General features: G+C 45.6%; 1 protein-coding gene across 3 annotated transcripts in view; it reads left to right on the forward strand.

Annotated features, from left to right (window-relative positions):
* GAL3ST1 (galactose-3-O-sulfotransferase 1) overlaps window positions 1-13,724 on the forward strand; it is a 41,239-nt gene that overhangs the window by 19,727 nt on the left and 7,788 nt on the right. Inside the window, exon 2 of one of the 3 annotated variants that reach the window (XM_073312934.1) lies at window positions 10,317-10,360. The exons of 1 other annotated variant lie outside the window; for it this stretch is intronic. The gene's annotated coding sequence lies outside the window, so the exon portion shown is untranslated. Of the gene's footprint in view, window positions 1-3,100; window positions 3,111-10,316; window positions 10,361-13,724 lie in introns of those variants that run through there. One more of the 3 variants, XM_073312936.1, reaches the window with a different exon arrangement.

Genomic DNA, 13,724 nt, shown 5'->3' on the forward strand with positions numbered 1-13,724 from the left:
CCACTGTAACCCCTAGGTCCTTTTCTGCAGAACTGCTGCCTAGCCATTCGGTCCCTAGTCTGTAGCTGTGCGTGGGATTTTTCTGTTCTAAGTGCAGGACTCTGCACTTGTCCTTGTTGAACTCATCAGATTTCTTTTGGCCCAATCCTCTAATTTGTCTAGGTCCCTCTGTATCCTATCCCTACCCTCCAGCATATCTACCACTCCTCCCAGTTTCGTGTCATCTGCAAACTTGCTGAGGGTGCAATCCACACCATCCTCCAGATCATTAATGAAGATATTGAACAAAACTGGCCCCAGGACCAACCTTTTGGGCACTCCGCTTGATACCGGCTGCCAACTGGACATGGCGCCATTGATCACTACCCATTCAGCCTGAAGATCTAGCCAGGTTTCTATCTGCTGTAGTAAGAGACCCTGAAATACAAACCCTTGTATCAGAGGCCTGGTCTGAGGCCTAAAGCCTGAACCAAAGTACTTCCAGGCATTGCTAAGCAAAGCTGGGCTGTGAGCCAGAGGCAGGCCCTAATTGCAGAACTTGGCAAGAAAAGGGATCCTAGAAAGCATGTGCTAATGATATAAGTAGTAATAAGAGGAACGTGTACCAAGATGGCACCTGGACATCCCAATACGAGGACACTTCACAGAGATAACAAGGAACAGCCAGATGCACCCCAAAGACAGGGTCAAAAGGACAGCATGATGGACAGATCTGTTTGTTTGAACCAACATGATCAAAGGGGGAGACAGCACCCTAATGAGTCAAGGGGCTGTACCTCAATATGTCAGTAGGGATGAGTAATCTGTCCTGCAACTGTATAAAAATAGGTCCCGGAGTGCATATCTTTGCCCAGCCTAGGGGGCAGTGGAGTGTCCCGCCACTGACTGAGCTGTGTCCATTGCCAGGGGGCACATATTCGTAGTAAGTCCTGGAGAGTCTGTAGGAAACTATTCCTGGGCTTCGTTTGACAATAAACCGGGCCAGGTGCCTTCGTACCTTACGAGAGTCTGTGGTCTTTGGGGGTTCTCTTGGGGTCTGCTGTGTCAGCTATCTGCACAGAGCTGGGGCAGCACACAGAGGGAACACGCATGCAGCCGACTGTTATCATCATCGAACCAGAGCAGAGCACCTCACCAGTAGCTACCGACAACATCCACCTTATAGTCCATCCATCCAGCCCATACTTCTTTAACTTGCTGGCAAGAATACTGTGGGAGACAGTGTCAAAAGCTTTGCTAAAGTCAAGGAACAACACATCCACTGCTTTCCCTTCATCCATAGAGCCGGTTATCTCATCATCGAAGGCAATTAGATTAGTCAGGCATGACTTGCCCTTGGTGAATCCATGCTGACTGTTCTGATCACTTTCCTCTCCGCTAAGTGCTTCAGAATTGATTCCTTGAGGACCTGCTCCATGATTTTTCCAGGGACTGAGGCAGCTTTCCCATCCCCAAGTAGCATGTCTCCTTGTCCTAACACAGAGGACAGCATTGCTGCAATGCAGTTGCTCACACGCTACCAGGCAGCTCCAGCCTCAGTCAGTTGTCAGACCTTGGACCTGCTCATCCCCTCTGCTCCCTGGGACTTCCAGAGAACTCATCCCTTGCAGGTTGCAGCTGATGGTTTGCAGGTGCTGTACCCTTTTAACTTCCCTCTGGTCCCTGCTGGCTGGCTCAAGGCTTCCTAGACAAGCTGAGGGGGTCGGACAGGAGGGGCTGGGCTTCCCAAGAAGGGTCATGTGCACCCTGTGCATAGGGTGGGGTGGTAAGAATGAGTGGTGCAGGTGATCAGGTGCATCCCTGTGTGCCTATGAACCATGGAACTAGAGAGCAGCAGGAGGCTGTCCCTGGGGAGGCTAGGCTACAGGGCTCAAGATGGGGAGAGCCCTTTCCTTGGAGAGCAGGTGAAAAGTTCACTGCCCCATGGATATTTATAAGGCTGTCCTGGCAGGTACACGTCTGTGCACTGCTGGCCCCTGTGGGAGTGAATCAGACGTGTGTGTCCTTCTGCTACCAGGTGTGCAGACTTAGGCTACATCTATACTAGAAACTTCAAAGCACTCCCGCAGCAGCGCTTTAAAGTGTAAGTGTGGTCACGCGCTCCTGGTAATCCACCTCCATGAGAGGAGTTGCTCAGAGCCTGTCCACGCTAGCGCTGTAAAGCACTCAAACTTGCTGCACTGAGGGGGCGGGATTTTTCACACCCCTGAGCCAGCAAGTTAGAACGCTATGAAATGTAAGTGTAGCCAAGCACTTAGACCAGGTTACGTGTATTTCTGGGCACCCCTGCCCCTGCTTGGATGGTTTGGCTTTCGTGTGTGTCCCTGTGTGCGCACAGGTGGCTCGAGGCCCCTGGAAATTAGTCTGAATGATGGATGCAGGTCCCCACACACCTAAAGAAAGCCACAGTCCCTGCCCTGACAAGCTTACAGTCTAAAGAGAGAGGGAGCTGGACAGGAGGGCAAAGTCAGAAGGCCTGGGACCCGCGTGACCCAGCGACGCACATCCTGTTACACACTTGTGTGGCAATGCTGGTCCCTCTGGGCTCAGACTGGCTGCTGCTGTCGCCCATGTATACTGAGCTGATTGGCGTGAGTGTAGGGCGAGGAGGGGGCTGTTTGGAGACACAGGTCAAATGGTTACAGCTGCTTCTCTGGACTCCACGGGCACAGCATGGGCTTCTTTAGTGGAAGTGCCTGTGCTCTTGCCCAGAGTCATTGGAGCCTGTGTGCTGGGTGCAGATTACTATCCCCTTTTGCCTTTTGACTGCAAGTTGCTGCCTTTGCCCTGCCTGTTGCCCATTGGCTGATGCCCTAAGCTAAGCAGTGCTTGGGCAGGAGGCCCCGTGCAGCGTGTCCAGCGTGTGGCTGGAAGTGAAGCTGGTGACGAAGTGGAAGGAGATGATCCACCTGGAGCTCTGCTGTGCAGTGAGATGTGAAGCCAATGACCTGAGCTGCTTTCGTCCAGCCCTTGTGGGAATGTCATGAATGCTCAGCCTTTGTTTCGACCACCCACAGGGGCTGCTACTGTTGTGGTCACGAGAAACAGCCCAGCACCACCTGGTGGCGAGTCAGTTTCTGCTGCTGCTCCCAGGAGAGAGCTTGGCCCCTGTGAGTATCAGCTGCACTTGGTGGCCCTTCCAGTCCTTGGCTTCCCCAACTTGAGCTGCTCCCCCCTCCAAGGGGCAGTCCCTCTTTTCAGGCTGTGAACAGCCTTTAAACACTCTGCAGGGACTCCTAGGGATAACGAGCCATAGTGGTGAAATAACAGCTTCCACGAGAGGAAAGCAGGAGCAGAGCAGGTGACCACGTGCCCCAGAGGGAAAACTACCGGTTAATATAAAGATGACAGCTTGAGGTTCAGTACCCCAGCCGGAAGAAAATGTGGCTCCGTCTAGATCCCACCTGCTGGCCCATAGTGCTGTCCTTTGGAGCTGTTGGGCCTGCCATCTCACACAGGGGAACTGCACCTTTGCTGGTTTCAGAGTAACAGCCATGTTAGTCTGTATTCGCAAAAAGAAAAGGAGGACTTGTGGCACCTTAGAGACTAACCAATTTATTTGAGCATAAGCTTTCGTGAGCTACAGCTCACTTCATCGGATGCATCGAAAGCTTATGCTCAAATAAATTGGTTAGTCTCTAAGGTGCCACAAGTACTCCTTTTCTTTTTGCACCTTTGCTGTGGCTGAGGGAGCAATGCAGGTCTTAATTACTGTCTACTTTCTGCCTATAGTCTAAATCAGCCGCGAGGTCTAACAAACACAGCCACCTTTCACCTGGAATCCATAGTCAACCAAACACTCAGCTGGGCCCTCTCTCACTATCACTATCTGAAGATCTGTTCAACACCCAGTGGGTAAATTGAGACAAAAGGGGTCTGGATCCAGTCCAGCCAACTGCCCCCCTCACAAAAAACTAGTGCTCTTGGCTCTCCAGCCTCCCTGCCAGGCTACCTCCTACTTCTGACTCACTAGGGCATTCCCAGAACTCTCTGGCCATTGGCCCTTTTCCCACAGAGCCTGGAAGCCAGACTTTGTGGATCCCTGAGCTTTCCTCCCACCCAAGGACTGGATCCCTAGATCATGCCCTAATCCACCCCCTGGTAACCCCTGTTGTGAATTTGTTCCTGGCAGAACACCATGGTTAATGTACAGAAGGCCGTGTTCTGACAGACAGCTGGGCTGGCAGCTGCTCACTCAATCATCTTTCTCCAGCTATTTCATTAGAGCTCAATCTGCTTCGCTTAACAGAGAGAGAAGCTTCAGCGATGACTTGATCACAGCCTATAAATAGCTACATGGGGAATAAATATTTAACAATGGGATCTTCAGTCTAGCACACAAAGGTCTAACATGATCCAATGGCTGGAAGTTGAAGCTAGACAAATTCCGACTGAAAATAAGGTAACTGAAAATTATGTAGCCGGTTGTAAAAATTTAACAATGAGCATAATTAACCATGGGAACAATTTACCCAGGGGTCTGGTGATTCTCCATCCCTGGCAATTTTTAAATCAGGATTGGATGTTTTTCTAACAGCTCTGCCCTAGGAGCTTTTATGGGGTAGGTTTCTGGCCTGTGTGAAACAGGAGGTCAGATGATCACGGTGGGCCCTTCTGACCTTGGAATCTAGGACTCTCCCACCATTTCTGTAGCTCAAGCAGCTGGACATGGCACAAACAGGCTTGTTTTTACCATCCCAGCACTGTGTGCCTGAGCTGCTTTTAATAGCTACCCTGGTCTTCTGGGGTTGAGGTTGCTGGTATTTCTTACCCTTAACGTGCCTGTGTTTTGTCTGGAAGTTTCTTTAGGTTTTTTTTTTAAATGATTTAGAATTTATCAGTGAGAACAGTCAGTGCGGGGGTCTTTAACCCGTCATGGTCTAAGCGGGGCTCTCTAACTCTACCAGGTTCCCAGGGAACACTGAGTAGGGAGCCTGGGGACAGACGGCCTGAGGCCTCACTTCTGAGGAGGCCTCTTAGAGGTTAGAGGGTTGCTGAAGCAGAGTCAAGCCATGTGGGAGTCCAGGGGAGCCTGAGGAAGAGCAGAGAGGAACGGGATCCACTGCAGGAGCGCGGCCAAACCCCATCGCCCCTAGCGGCTGAGAAGTGCACTTATGAAGCATGCAGCTGCTGTTTCTGACACCTTGCCAGTTGTTTTGTTGTTGTCTGTTTGCAGCTGGTTGGAAAGGATGTCACCATCCAAGCAGCCAGGAGAAAGCAGGACCTGGTGAGAGAGGTGACATGGGTGAGATTAATTAGCCGTGTGTCCTTCTCAGTAGAGGATGTTTTGGCAACAGGCCAAAGATGAGAGGCTTCCCACAGGAAAGACTTTAAATGTGTGCTTGAAAAACTGCTTGCTCCTTCATCCCATTCTTGAATTTTTCAGGGGACTCCTTTGGGTCCAGAATGCTAGGAGGTGGTTGAGGGAACTGCTGTAAGCCATTAGGTAGGGTCCGTGGTAAACTGACAATGTTAAAGCATGTGTGATTTGGAGCAGTGGTTCTCAACTTTTCCAGACTACTGTCCCCCTTTCAGGGGTCTGATTTGTCTTGCATACCCCCAAGTTTCACCTCACTTACAAACTACTTGCTTACAAAATCAGACATAAAAATACAAAAGTGTCACAGCCACACTATTACTGAAAAATTGCTTGCTTTCTTATTTTGTCTGTATGCTAGTGCTTTTTATGTAGCCTGTTGTAAAATTAGGCAAACATTTAGATGAGTTAAGGTACCCCCTTGGAATCTATGAATTTATTAATTTTGTTAGAAAAATAATTTAAAAACGGAGGTGGTCGAGAATTTTGGGGTCAACCATTTTTCATAAGAAAATGCTGATTCATCAAACCTGAAAACCTTTGTGGGAAAAGGTCAGTTCTGACAAATGTCTTGTTTTGAACATTTTTTGGAAAAAATGCTTTTGAAATTGTCGGAATGAAAAATTCAACTTTTTTGGTTTGGAACGATGTTCTGTTTCTAAATGTCAACTAAGCAGAGTAAAAATGATAAAAATTAAAAAGGTCAAAATTGAAATGAAACACTGAAATTATTGAAACAAAACAGTGGGATTGACGCAGATTATTGGTTTGGCAAAAAATTTCGAGATTGTAACTTTTCATTCTGATTTGGGAGAGGACATTTTTTTGAAATCTCAGCATTTTTCCCAGGACAGGAAACCGCTTTCCCTCCCAGCTCTATTTAAAAATGACAATGGCCATCCTCAATTTGGCAGCTTGGTTGGAATGTTCTTTATCCCCGTTCGATGTTCTTCCCCTGTCCCTGAGGGCTTGTCTATACTACCTCTTAAGTCGAAGTAACTTATGTTAGTGACCATAATATAATAACATTTAACATTCTTGTGGCGGGAAGAACACCTCAGCAGCCCAACACTGTGGCATTTAATTTCAGAAAGGGAAACTATGCAAAAATGAGGAGGTTAGTTAAACAGAAATTAAAAGAACAGGAGTACTTGTGGCACCTTAGAGACTAACAAATTTATTAGAGCATAAGCTTTCGTGGGCTACAGCCCACTTCATCGTATGCCTAGAATGGAACATATAGTAAGATATATACAGATAAGTTGGAAATTATCATACAAACTGTGAGATGCTAATTAGTTAAGATGAGCTATTATCAGCAGGAGAAAAAAACTTTTGTAGTGATAATCAAGATGGCCCATTTAGACAGTTGTGACATCTTCATCATCTGGACCCATGGAAAAGAAGCCCTTGAGGAATTCCACCATGATTTCGACAATTTCCATCCCACCATCAACCTCAGCCTAGACCAATCCACACAAGTGGTCCATTTTCTGGACACTACTGTGCTAATAAGCAATGGTCACATGAACACCACCCTATACCGGAAACCTACTGACCGTTGTACTTAACTACATGCCTCCAGCTTCCATCCAGGACACACCACACGATCCATTGTCTACAGCCAAGCTGTAAGATACAACCGCATTTGCTCCAATCCCTCAGACAGAGACAAACACCTACAAGATCTCTATCAAGTGTTCTTAAGACTGCAATACCCACCTGCTGAAGTGAAGAAACAGATTGACAGAGCCAAAAGAATACCCAGAAGTCACCTACTACAGGACAGGCCCAACAAAGAAAATAACAGAACGCTGCTAGCTGCCACCTTCAGCCCCCAGCTAAAACCTCTCCAGCTCATCATCACAGATTTACAACCTATCCTGAAAAATGATCCCTCACTCTCACAGATCTTGGGAGACAGACCAGTCCTCGCTTACAGACAGCCCCCCAACCTGAAGCAAATACTCACCAGCAACCACACAACAAAAACACTAACCCAGGAACAAAAAGAAAAGGAGTACTTATGGCACCTTAGAGACTAACCAATTTATTTGAGCATGAGCTTTCGTGAGCTACAGCTCACTTCATCGGATGCATTCCATGGAAACTGCAGTAGACATTATATACACACAGAGACCATGAAACAATACCCCCTCCCACCCCACTGTCCTGCTGGTAATAGCTTATCTAAAGTGATCATCAAGTTGGGCCATTTCCAGCACAAATCCAGGTTTTCTCACCCTCCCCCCCCGCACACACACACACAAACTCACTCTCCTGCTGGTAATAGCCCATCCAAAGTGACCACTCTCTTCACAATGTGTATGATAATCAAGGTGGGCCATTTCCTGCACAAATCCAGGTTCTCTCACCCCCTCACCCCCCTCCAAAAACCACACACACAAACTCACTCTCCTGCTGGTAATAGCTCATCCAAAGTGACCACTCTCCCTACAATGTGCATGGTAATCAAGGTGGGTCATTTCCAGCACAGATCTAGGCTTTCTCACCCCCGCCCGCCCCGGGGAACACACACACACACACATAAACTCACTCTTCTGCTGGCAATAGCTCATCCAAACTGACCACTCTCCAAGTTTAAATCCAAGTTTAACCAGAACGTCTGGGGGGGGGGGGTAGGAAAAAGCAAGGGGAAATAGGCTACCTTGCATAATGACTTAGCCACTCCCAGTCTCTATTTAAGCCTAAATTAATAGTATCTAATTTGCAAATGAATTCCAATTCAGCAGTTTCTCGCTGGAGTCTGGATTTGAAGTTTTTTTGTTGTAAGATAGTGACCTTCATGTCGGTGATTGCGTGACCAGAGAGATTGAAGTGTTCTCCGACTGGTTTATGAATGTTATCATTCTTGACATCTGATTTGTGTCCATTTATTCTTTTACGTAGAGACTGTCCAGTTTGACCAATGTAAATGGCAGAGGGGCATTGCTGGCACATGATGGCATATATCACATTGGTGGATGTGCAGGTGAACGAGCCTCTGATAGTGTGGCTGATGTTATTAGGCCCTGTGATGGTGTCCCCTGAATAGATATGTGGGCACAGTTGGCAATGGGCTTTGTTGCAAGGATAGGTTCCTGGGCTAGTGGTTCTGTTGTGTGGTATGTGGTTGTTGGTGAGTATTTGCTTCAGGTTGCGGGGCTGTCTGTCGGCAAGGACTGGCCTGTCTCCCAAGATTTGTGAGAGTGTTGTGTCATCCTTCAGGATAGGTTGTAGATCCTTAATAATGCGTTGGAGGGGTTTTAGTTGGGGGCTGAAGTTGACGGCTAGTGGCGTTCTGTTATTTTCTTTGTTAGGCCTATCCTGTAGTAGGTGACTTCTGGGAACTCTTCTGGCTCTATCAATCTGTTTCTTCACTTCCACAGGTGGGTATTGTAGTTGTAAGAAAGCTTGATAGAGATCTTGTAGGTGTTCGTCTCTGTCTGAGGGGTTGGAGCAAATGTGGTTGTATCGCAGAGCTAGGCTGTAGACGATGGATCGTGGGGTGTGGTCAGGGTGAAAGCTGGAGGCATGTAGGTAGGAATAGCGGTCAGTAGGTTTCCAGTATAGGGTGGTGTTTATGTGACCATTGTTTATGAGCACTGTAGTGTCCAGGAAGTGGATCTCTTGTGCGGACTGGACCAGGCTGAGGTTGATGGTGGGATGGAAATTGTTGAAATCATGGTGGAATTCCTCAAGGGCTATTACCAGCAGGAGAGTGAGTTTGTGTGTGTATGGGGGTGGGGGGGTGAGAAAACCTGGATTTATGCTGGAAATGGCCCACCTTGATTATCATGCACATTGTAGGGAGAGTGGTCACTTTGGATAAGCTATTACCAGCAGGAGAGTGAGTTTGTGTGTGTGGTTTTTGGAGGGGGGTGAGGGGGTGAGAGAACCTGGATTTGTACAGGAAATGGCCCACCTTGATTATCATACACATTGTGAAGAGAGTTGTCACTTTGGATGGGCTATTACCAGCAGGAGAGTGAGTTTGGGGGCGGGGGTGGAGGGTGAGAAAACCTGGATTTGTGCTGGAAATGGCCCAACTTGATGATCACTTTAGATAAGCTATTACCAGCAGGACAGTGGGGTGGGAGGGGGTATTGTTTCATGGTCTCTGTGTGTATATAATGTCTGCTGCAGTTTCCACGGAATGCATCCGATGAAGTGAGCTATAGCTCACGAAAGCTCATGCTCAAATAAATTGGTTAGTCTCTAAGGTGCCACAAGTACTCCTTTTCTTTTTGCAAAGACAGACTAACACGGCTGTTACTCTGTAACCCAGGAACCTATCCTTGCAACAAAGCCCGATGCCAACTCTGTCCACATATTTATTCAAGTGACACCATTATAGGACCTAATCACATTAGCCATGCCATCAGGGGCTCGTCCACCTGCACATCTAACAATGTGATAAATGCCCCTCTGCCGTGTACATTGGCCAAACCGGACAGTCTCTATGCAAAAGAATAAATGGACACAAATCTGACATCAGGAATCATAACATTCAAAAGCAATAGGAGAACACTTCAACCTCTCTGGCAACTCAGTAAAAGACTTAAGGGTGGCAATTTTGCAACAGAAAAGCTTCAAAAACAGACTCCAAGGACAAACTGCTGAGCTTGAATTAATATGCAAACTAGATACCATTAACTCAGGTTTGAATAGAGACTGGGAGTGCCTGGGTCATTACACATATTGAATCTATTTCCCTAAGTTAAGTATCCTCACACCTTCTTGTCAACTGTCTAAATGGGCCATCTTGATTATCACTACAAAAGTTTTTTTCTCCTGCTGATAATAGCTCATCTTACTTAATTAGCCTCTTACAGTTTGTATGGCAACTTCCACCTTCTCTGTATGTGTATATATATATCTTCTTACTATATGTTCCATTCTAGGCATACGATGAAGTGGGCTGAAGCCCATGAAAGCTTATGCTCTAATAAATTTGTTAGTCTCTAAGGTGTCACAAGTACTTCTGTTCTATTTGCAGATACAGACTAACACGGCTGCTACTCTGAAACCAGAAATTAAAAGGTACAGTGACTACAGTGAAATCCCTGCAAGCTGCATGGACACTTTTCAAAGACATCATAATAAAGGCCCAACTTAAATGTATACCCCAAATTAAAAAACACAGTAAAAGAACTAAAAAAGAGCCACTATGGCTTAACAACCATGTTAAAGAAGCAGTGAGAGATAAAAAGGCATCTTTTAAAAAGTGGAAGTCAAATCCTAGTGAGGTAAATAGAAAGCAGCATAAACACTGCCAAATTAAGTGTAAACATGTAATAAGAAAAGCCAAAAAGGAGTTTGAAGAACAGCTAGCCCAAAATTCAAAAGGTAATAACAAAATGTTTTTTAAGTACATCAGAAGCAGGAAGCCTGCTAAACAACCAGTGCGGCCCTTAGACAATTGAGCTACAAAAGGAGCACTTAAAGACGACAAAGTCATTGTGGAGAAACTAAATGAATTCTTTGCTTCAGTCTTCACGGCTGAGGATGTTAGGGAGATTCCCAAACCTGAGCTGTCCTTTGTAGGTGACAAATCTGAGGAATTGTCACATACTGAAGTGTCGTTAGAGGAGGTTTTGGAATTAATTGGTAAACTTAACAGTAACAAGTCACTAGGACCAGATGGCATTCACCTAAGAGTTCTGAAAGAACTTAAATGTGAAATTGTGGAACTATTAACTATGATTTGTAACCTGTCCTTTAAATCAGCTTCTGTACCCAATGACTGGAAGACAGCTAATGTAACGCCAATATTTAAAAAGGGCTCTAGAGATAATCCTGGCAATTACAGACTAGTAAGTCTAACGTCTGTACTGGGCAAATTAGTTGAAACAATAGTAAAGAATAAAATTGTCAGACACATAGAAGAACATAAATTGTTGGGAAAAAGTCAACATGGTTTCTGTAAAGGGAGATCATGTCTTACTGATCTATTAGAGTTCTTTGAAGGGGACAACAAACATGTGGACAAGGAGGATCCAGTGGACATAGTATACTTAGATTTCCAGAAAGCCTTTCACAAGGTCCCTCACCAAAGGCTCTTACGTAATTTAAGTTGTCATGGTTTAAGAGGGAAGATCCTTTCATGGATTGAGAACTGATTAAAAGACAGGGAACAAAGGGTAGTAATAAATGGTAAATTTTCAGAATGGAGAGAGGTAACTAGTGGTGTTCCCCAACGGTCAGTCCTAGGACCAGTCCTATTCAACTTATTCATAAATGATCTGGAGAAAGGGGTAAACAGTGAGGTGGCAAAGTTTGCAGACAATACTAGACTGCTCAAGATAGTTAAGACCAGCAGACTGTGAAGAATTTCAAAAAGATCTCACAAAACTAAGTGATTGGGCAACAAAATGGCAAATGAAATTTAATGTGGATAAATGTAAAGTAATGCACATTGAAAAAAATAACCCCAACTATACATTCAATATGATGGGGGCTAATTTAGCTAAAACTAATGAGGAAAGAGATCTTGGAGTCATCGTGGATAGTTCTCTGAAGATGTCCACGCAGTGTGCAGCGGCAGTCAAAAAAGCGAATGGGATGTTAGGAATCATTAAAAAAGGGATAGAGAATAAAACTGGGAATAAAACTTATTGCCCTTATATAAATCCATGGTACGCCCACATTTTGAATACTGCGTACAGATGTGGTCCCCTCATCTCAAAAAAGATATACTGGCATTAGAAAAGGTTCAGAGAAGGGCAACGAAAATGATTAGGGGTTTGGAACAGGTCCCATATGAGGAGAAATTAAAGAGACTAGGACTTTTCAGCTTGGAAAAGAGGAGACTAAGGGGGAATATGATAGAGGTATATAAAATCATGAGTGGTGTGGAGAAAGTGAATAAGGAAAAGTTCTTTACTTGTTCCCATAATATAAGAACTAGGGGGCACCAAATGAAATTAATGGGTAGCAGGTTTAAAACAAATAAAAGGAAGTTCTTCACTCAGCCCACAGTCAACCTGTGGAACTCCTTGCCTGAGGAGATTGTGAAGGCTAGGACTATAACCGGGTTTAAAAGAGAACTAGATAAATTCATGGAGGTTAAGCCCATTAATGGCTATTAGCCAGGTAAGGAATGGTGTCCCTAGCCTCTGTTTGTCAGAGGGTGGAGATGGATGGCAGGAGAGAGATCACTAGATCATTACCTGTTAGGTTCACTCCCTCTAGGGCAGCTGGCATTGGCCACTGTTGGCAGACAGGATACTGGGATGGATGGACCTTTGGTCTGACCCAGTATGGCCATTCTTATGTTCTTATGTAGTTCAGGGGTGTGAAAAAATCACACACACACCCCGAATGATGCAAGTCCATACCAGTGCTAAGTTGGCGGGAGACTTTCTCCCACCGACACAGCTTCCACCTCTCATTGAGGTGGAGTAATTATGCTGACAGGAGAGCATTCTCCATATGCGCTACATCAGTGCAATTGTAGTGTAGACTAGCCCAGTGGCTCTCAACCCTTCCAGACTACTGTACCCCTTTCAGGAGTCTGATTTGTCTTGCCTATCACCACGTTTCACCTCACTTAAAAACTACTTGCTTACAAAATCGGACATAAAAATACAAAAGTGTTACAGCCACTATTACTGAAAAATTGCATGCTTTCTTAATTTTAACCATATAATTATAAAATAAATCAATGGGAATATAAATATTGTACTTACATTTCAGTGTGTAGTACATAGAGCAGTATAAACAAGTCACTGTCTGTATGAAATTTGTTTGTACTGACTTCACTAGAGCTTTTTAAGTAGCCTGTTGTAAAACTAGGATAATATATCTAGATGAGTTGATGTACCCCCTGGAAGACCTCTGTGTACTCTTAGGGGTACATCTAACCTTGTCTGAGAACCACTGCACGCTAACTCTCAGACATCACTGATTTGTATACATGGAGCAGAGTCTGGTAGCACAGAATTATAGAATCATAGATTAGGGTTGGAAGAGACCTCAGGAGGCCATCTAGTCCAACCCCCTGCTCAAAGCAGGACCAACACCCACCAAATCATCCCAGCCAGGGCTTTGTCAAGCCTGGCCTTAAAACCTCTAAGGATGGAGAGTCCATCACCTCCCTTCAGAAGAGCTCAGTCTAGCAATAAGGGGCAGTGAGGGTAATTAACCATTGGCTCAGTTCACCAAGGGGCAGTGAGGGTAATTAACCATTGGCTCAGTTCACCAAGGGTTATGGTGGATTCTCCATCGCATGCAATTTTTAAAGCATGATTGGCTGTTTTAGTAGAAGCTCTGCTCTAGTTCAGGTGGGATGGATTCAGGGAAGTTCTCAGTTACGCAGGAGCTCAGACACAGGTCACAGTTGCCCCTGATGGGGTAATAATCTAGGAATCAAAACTCTTTTCTTCCCAGGGGTGTTCGTGTTCTC

This window comes from Lepidochelys kempii, chromosome 15 (assembly GCF_965140265.1).
Source record: "Lepidochelys kempii isolate rLepKem1 chromosome 15, rLepKem1.hap2, whole genome shotgun sequence".
Taxonomy (NCBI): Eukaryota; Metazoa; Chordata; order Testudines; family Cheloniidae; genus Lepidochelys; species Lepidochelys kempii.